Source organism: Antechinus flavipes, chromosome 2 (genome assembly GCF_016432865.1).
Source record: "Antechinus flavipes isolate AdamAnt ecotype Samford, QLD, Australia chromosome 2, AdamAnt_v2, whole genome shotgun sequence".
NCBI classification, from domain to species: Eukaryota; Metazoa; Chordata; class Mammalia; order Dasyuromorphia; family Dasyuridae; genus Antechinus; species Antechinus flavipes.
The window spans coordinates 203,285,139-203,292,484 of NC_067399.1; the positions used below are offsets into that span (position 1 = coordinate 203,285,139).

At 37.1% G+C, this 7,346-nt stretch overlaps 1 non-coding gene across 1 annotated transcript; it reads right to left on the reverse strand.

The window, feature by feature from the left end:
* Positions 1 to 2,625: 2,625 nt before the first annotated feature.
* Positions 2,626 to 2,728, reverse strand: LOC127552580 (U6 spliceosomal RNA). The gene has a single exon (XR_007951450.1). It is a non-coding gene; the product is annotated as a U6 spliceosomal RNA (small nuclear RNA).
* Positions 2,729 to 7,346: the final 4,618 nt, after the last annotated feature.

Consider the following 7,346-nt stretch of genomic DNA (forward strand, 5'->3'; position numbering starts at 1 on the left):
AATGAGGTCACAGAAAGTCAGACACGAGTGAAAAACAATTGAACAACAACATTCCCAGAGCTTAGCATAGTGCTTGGCACATAGTAAGCACTTAATAAATATTTATTGACAAAATAACTTGCCCAAAGGCAGAGCTGGAAGATTTGAGGCTAGGACCCAGAGCTGCTTATTTCAAGACAGTTGCTCTCTACACTATACCAAAGAATGTTAAACTTATTGAAACAACTGTGTTTAATTCTCCCAGAAAATATACTTAGGAAAAGAGGAATATAGGAATCTTGGTCTCATAAGCAGAAAATTCTAATAGTCGCCTATCTTAAACCTGTACTTTACTCAATATAACAGTTCTAAAATAATCTTCTCTACCTGAAGATCTCCCCTCAGCAACACTCACTCTTCCCCTGCTCCAAGTCTCCATGTCTATCACAGATTTGGGGAAGTAAAAAATAACTATCGTGTTTAAAAAAAAACAAAAAACATATGACAGTGAAAAGGGGGCAGAAGGAGAATGTCATGGGGAGAATAATATAGGTGCATCTACCCCAATTCTATTTTTTACAAATAACCTTGGATTTTCAATGGCACTTTCAATTGTCATGATACCTTTATCAAAGTGACAAGAATAAGTAGATCTGGTAATCCTGGATATAATAACTATTTGTGGAAGACAGAAATAGGAAGATTTCATTAACATCAACCAGAATTTATTGAGAATCTACTATGTCCAACAATTTAATTCAACAGACATTTACAAAGTTTCCACTAATTGCAAAACCTTTTGTTCAACACTGAAAATCCAAAGACAAAAATCCAAAGTCCCAGATCTCAGGGAGCTTTATGTACTAGTTCAGGAGATGGGATGTAGGCAGAAGAAATACAATGTTTGTCCTGCCTTCAGGGGTTGACAACCAACAAAGAAGGAGATAGAAGGATGGAAGATATTCTAAAGTTCAGAGAATCAGAAATAATGCCAATGGAGGACTGAAGGCCTACAGGCCAATGTTCTTTTACACATGAACATATGCCGGGGCAGGGCAAAAGTCTTAGTAGTTTTAAACTTGTATGGCTTAAAAATGCACCATAACTTTTGGGACATCCTGTATTATACCAAATTCTTTTATTCTAAATCTCTTTATAACATCATTCTTTTCTGAACTTATTCTACTCTATGCACTCTGAATTCTAGCCTAATCTATTTATTATTCTTCATCTGTAAAGCACCCTATCCTTAGGTTCTCTTCCTTCCTACAGGCTGTATTCCCCAGACCCTGAGTGAATATCTGCCTCTTAGATTCCCTAGATTCGTGTTTTGCATGATTACACATGTATAAGCTATGTCAAATTGCTTGCCTTCTCAATGGTGGGGGGAGAGAATTTGGAATTCGTATTTGAACAAAACAAAAAGAATATTTGAATTGTTTTTACATGTAATTGGGGGGAACATAAAATATTAAATAATTAGGATCCTTAACTTCCTTCAAAATCCACTTCAGATGCCATCTTCTACATGAAATCTTTCCTGAATTTTTACCCAGCTACTAGTGGCTCCATCTCATCCTAAGAGATCATTTAGTCCCAAAATCCTCTCTTGATACATAAAGCCACTAACATGAAATCATTTATCCAAAATCACATAAGAGGTAGCAAAAAGGAAGAATCAAATTCAGATCCTCTGACTCCTAATCTAGTGTGACTTTCATATAGGGCCATAGATTTAGAAATGGGATGTATCTTAGAGAGTATCTAGGGGAAAGAGTCCATGATATCTCATTAAGAGAAGGAAAGGGGCCCAATGATAGAAACTTGAGTCACATCTACAGTTAGACAACAGGAAGATGAAGGAACAAAGGAAAGGAATGATTCTAGCAAAAGAAGGAAGCTCAGTGTCACAGAAACTTTGAGAAAGGGGTAGTATGGTGCCATGGAAAGAGAAGTGGATCTTGTGTTAAGATATTTGAAATCCTCTTAGGTCACTATGTTTCAAAATTTAAGTATCTACTTACTAAATGCAACATACCACTTAGGATTTGAAGGGAAGAGGACAAGGAGAAAAAAGATACCATTACTTGTCCTGAAAGGTTTTACTTTCTATTAAGGTATCCTTAGGGATATTACTTTGCCCCTTTCAACCTTAGTTCCCTCATCTCTAAAATGAGGGACACCTTGACACCTCAGCCTCTAGAAAACTTTTCCTTCAAGGCTCAGTTCAAATGTCTCCTTCTTCATACGGTCTAATTTTTCCAGGTATTAGTACATCTTGCTTAATTACTTTTTATTTCATTTGTAAGTATTTTATATTTACTTATCTACATGTATGTTGTTTTTCCCCCAGTAGAATGAAATTTCTATGAAGGCAGACACTATTGTCATTTTTGGTTTTGTGCCTAAGCACCTAATCTAATATCTTTCATGCAGAAAGTGCTGAATAAATTTAACTGAATGAAAACACTAGTTGTTAAAATTTTGACCAGATATTCGTGGTTCTATTTCTACTATAATCAAATTGTGTGATGGAATATAAACTGTCTAAAAGAAATTTGAACTTGGAGAAATATGCACTTTTCCCTATCAGAGTTCAAGTGAAAGCTTGCTTGTTTTTATAAAAGATTTTATTCCCATGACTTTAACAATATGGAAAACTTCATAAATGTTTGTTATCATTGCTCAGGGACCATACAAATCTTTTCTGTATCATTCCAATTTTAGTATATGTGTGGCCAAAGCAAGCGCATGAAGGATAGCTTGTGAAGGGTTTGGCTGTTGATCCTTCCTCCTCAGAAAACCAATGATTTCACAAAGATGAATCCAGACTTCCTAGCAAACTGGGTTTAAGTGAGACCGAGCTGGGCAAGGTCATTCACCTCTTTCTCTTTTCCAGTCATCACAATCTAGTGACAAGAGTCAAGATTAAGAAGACCTTGTTCTTTGCACTACAGGCAGAACACTAGCACCAACTTATTTCACAGCAAGCTTGGGGGACAGTCAGGCATGTAACTGCTCTTATCATTGCAAGATTGTGTTTTCTGATTATTCCATCTGAATAGAGCCCAGAAAGATCACTATTTCCTCAAAGTAGTGCCTCTTTAAATATTCAACAAAGAGAACTTGCCTGAAAGAGACCACAAAGATTGGATGAAGCCTTCTGATAAGCCATGACAAAATCATCTACTTAAGACAACAAATGCATATTAACTGCTTAAGGTCAAAGGCAAACACAACTCTAAATTCTTGACTCCTTCTGTCTAAAAACTTCCTATGGATTTTTTTTTTAGACTGGTTCTTCTTATTACCTAGGACCCCTGTTCTTGGGAGTCTACTATATCAGCACCATACTTAATTTGAATATCCAATTAGCCTTTTATCCACTGAAGTTCATATCTCCCAAGCTCAAGCATTTTATTAACTGCAGCCTCCTCAATAACAAATTACAGATTGGTTTATCACCAACCCTAACTCAGCTGTAGATTTCAAAAATTGGTTTTATAGTTGAAAATAGTTAAGAATATTGTCAGTGGCCTTTAGAATGGAAAGATGCTATATTTTAAAAGGTGTAAATTCAAATCCCAGCTGTGCTAGTCTCTGTGTGATCTTGGGTAAGAAAAGTCTTCTCATTGGATCTCAGTTGCTTTTCTTGCAAAAAGACTGGATAGAATTGAAGTATCTTTTAGCTGTCTGTCAGAAAAGTTCAGCGTTCACCACTGGACACTTGTGGAGAATTGCACATAGAAGTATAACAAACTGATGTTGCAGAAGAAGAACCAGGAAGTTCTTACTGTAGTTAGCAAATGCTTTGTTTTACCTTGCCCTCATTCTCCCCTGCTCATCATATGGGTTACATACTCCCTAAAGTCCTTTTCCACAATAAATACCATAATCCTATCCCCACCAAACAATTAACTACACTGTGTAAGCGGGAAAGAAATGTGGATTACCTAAAATAAATACTTTAGCAATTACATTTTTTAAAAAATTAAAACAAATATAAGGCTCTATTAATATTCTTATGTGGTGTCATGTTGAATAACAGATAGGACCTTAGATTCTTGAAAAGATTCTACCATAATGCAAGAACTAAAGTTCTTGTCTAGTCTTCTTCAGGACTCTTTAAATATTACATTGCTTCAGACGTGTGTCTTTCAGCTATAAGAGAGAAGATGAAATAAGTCAACCCCACTCCAGATTGCTAAAGAAAAAGACAGAGAAGACATGAGAAGAGTTGGCAATCTCCATCACGTCCCAATTTCCTGCTTTCCTCCAACTTCTGCTAACAGGAATTAAAATTTTCCTTAAAGACTGGTAAGGAGAAAAGAGGCTAAAGATGTCAATTCTACCTCTTTTCAAGCTACACAAAGACAGCCCTCACTACACATGAACTTATACCACATCACTCATTATCTAAGAAAGCATCAAATTTGGGGCTCAATGATGACTTTCATTCATGTAAGTCCAATTCTTAGCATAGTATTGCTATGGATTAGATAAAAATATCCAAGTCATAAATTCATAAACCTTGAACCATACTAAAAGATGATACCCATTGTAGCAGCATTGCAGTAGAACATATTGTTCCATGCAGCTATCCCAAATAATGATAGGACCTTCAAATTTTTAAAAGCAGGGCTGAAAATATATTTTAAAAGAAGTGTACAAGGCTGATTTACAAAAAAAAAAGTATTTTCTCACAAGCATTTAAAGATGAATCAAGTGTTTTCCTGATGTAATTTTTCTAAAACTTGGGTGGAACACTTGGACATACTAATTTCAATTTAGAACCAATATTATTGTTTGGCTGTATAGCCATTATGGAAAAAAAATCAACTTGCAGTGAACTGAAAAGAAAAAAAAAAGACCCAAAATATGTCCACATTGCCTTAGTATTCAACTCACGTGCTATTATTACTATGTGCTCAATAAATACATATTAAACCTTTCTCTAGTCTTAATTACACAGATGAAAGCCAAATTTTTGCATAAACTCCATGTTATTAAAATATTATCACCATCTTCCATACTAAACTAATTGTGCTCTGTTTTTGAATTTTCTGCATTAAATCTCACCTATATGCTCAGTCATTACTTGGAGCCCAAGCAAACACATTTCAGAAGCCCGTCAACATGTGTTAATCTTCTTCTTGGATCTCAGCTGCTAAGGTAATGATGTTTAAACTTCTTTCTCTCAGCAGCAGTATAGATCAAGGACTTTAATTAAAGAAAGCTGCAGGCTTTCCATGAAAGTGTGGTTTATAAGTTAGTTGACAACTCACACTATCTAGTCCTAATTGACCACAATAATGGTAGGGTTAAAAGTCCATAGATAGGTAAAGGCAGCTCTGAATTTGGGACATGAGCATCTGCATGGGACTATTAATAAGAGTCCCTACTCAAGGAAGTAAAATTCTTCTTTCTCTTTCTATCTCTTTGTAAAAAATACATATTTCTTGTTCCCTCCTCAAAAGATTTTATTTTTCAGACCTATGACAAGCAGACAGACAGAGACAAAGACAGATACAGCAGGAAGGAAGGAAGGAAGGAAGGAAGGAAGGAAGGAAGGAAGGAAGGAAGGAAGGAAGGAAGGAAGGAAGGAAGGAAGGAAGGAAGGAAGGAAGGAAGGAAGGAAGGAAGGAAGGAAAGAAGGGAAGGAGGGAGGGAGGAAGGAAGGAAGGAAGGAAGAGAGGGAGGGAGGGAGGGAAGAAAGAAAGGAGGGAAGAAGGGAGGGAGGAAAGAAGAGAGGGAGGGAGGGAGGGAGGAAAGAAGAGAGGGAGGGAGGGAGGGAGGGAGGAGGGAGGAAGGAAGGAAGGAAGGAAGGAAGGAAGGAAGGAAGGAAGGAAGGAAGGAAGGAAGGAAGAAAGAAAGGAAGGAAGAAAGGAAAGGAGGAAGGAAAGAAGGGAAGGAGGGAGGGAGGAAAGGAGGGAGGGAGGAAGGAAGGAAGGAAGAAAGGAAGGAAGGAAGGAAGGAAGGAGGAGGAAGGAAGGAAGGAAGTAAAGAAGGGAAGGAGGGAAGAAGAGAGGGAGGGAGGGAGGGAGGAAGGAAGGAAGGAAGGAAGGAAGGAAGGAAGGAAGGAAGGAAGGAAGGAAGGAAGGAAGGAAGGAAGGAAGGAAGGAAGGAAGGAAGGAAGGAAGGAAGGAAGGATTATTATATCTTATGATTATTATCCTTATTATTACACCACAGATCCCCAGAGGAGAGCTCCATCTCCACCAACTATTTGTAGATTAGCTTAAAAGTGGTCAAATACCTATTTTGTTTTCCAATCCAAAAATCCTGATACTTAAATGCCACTTCACTTACTTTGCTGAGAATGGTTTATTTCAAATTATTGATGATTCCACTTCAGAGAAAGTAAGGCCTGTTTTATTTATGGCAAGGTAGCATCTTTCATGACAGTGATCCACTCTTTCAATGTAGGTGTGGCAGCTTGGGGGCGTTCATCTTGGTCTAGAAGTGGGACAAGGAGACAGAAGTTTCTTATATCATCAAGCAAAGACAACCAAGCCAGTTGTTACAATCTGCTTCATCTGATTAATTGACAGGCACTCAAGTCTCAAACAGTTCTATTATTTGAAGGTTTATTGAATGGGTGATTGATGAGAGGTATGAATTTGGAGTTTATGGGAAGAAAAGAAATAAAGCAGAAATGTTTATTTTTAATACAAAAAGTTGAGTTTTTTGTTACTACTATGACTTTTTTTTTTTTAACAAGAAAAAGGAACAAGACTCTCAGGATGTAAAGGATTCAGATATAATTTGGGGGAGTTTCTCACTCTCTTCCTTTATTGTCCACACCCATTAAATCTAAAGAAATATATACATGCTTTCTCCATCCCAAGAGAATGAGAGTATATATTAATTGCAAGCATACAGTTCATGATACTGTGGAAGCAAGTTTACTTAAAAGGAGAAAGAATCTTGAATCCAATTTATTTGTATTTATTTCATGTATACATATATTCCTTGTATAAAGCACTATGCCAGAAAGTGAAGAAAACAGGACAAAAGAAAAACATTCCTTGTCTTCAAGCAGTCATAAGTCTCAAAGATAGCTACACATATCTAGCCCCATTTACAATCCGAAATATGAGGGATCTTCTGACAGTGAAAAAGAAGGTAGGGACTTGGAAAGAGGAAAAAAATGTTTCAGTACTTATTTAAACACTCCAGCCAACTTTCATTGAAAGAGAGGAAGGAATGGAATAGAGTCCCAGAGACCCCCTGACAAACTGCTGGGTAATCCTGGGTAAGTCTGGCAACATGTAGGCACTCTACCCCAGAAAGAGGTATACCAGTGTGACAGTGGAGGAAATTGGCCCTGGGAAAGGGATATGATGGAACAACTAACGGCTTAGCAG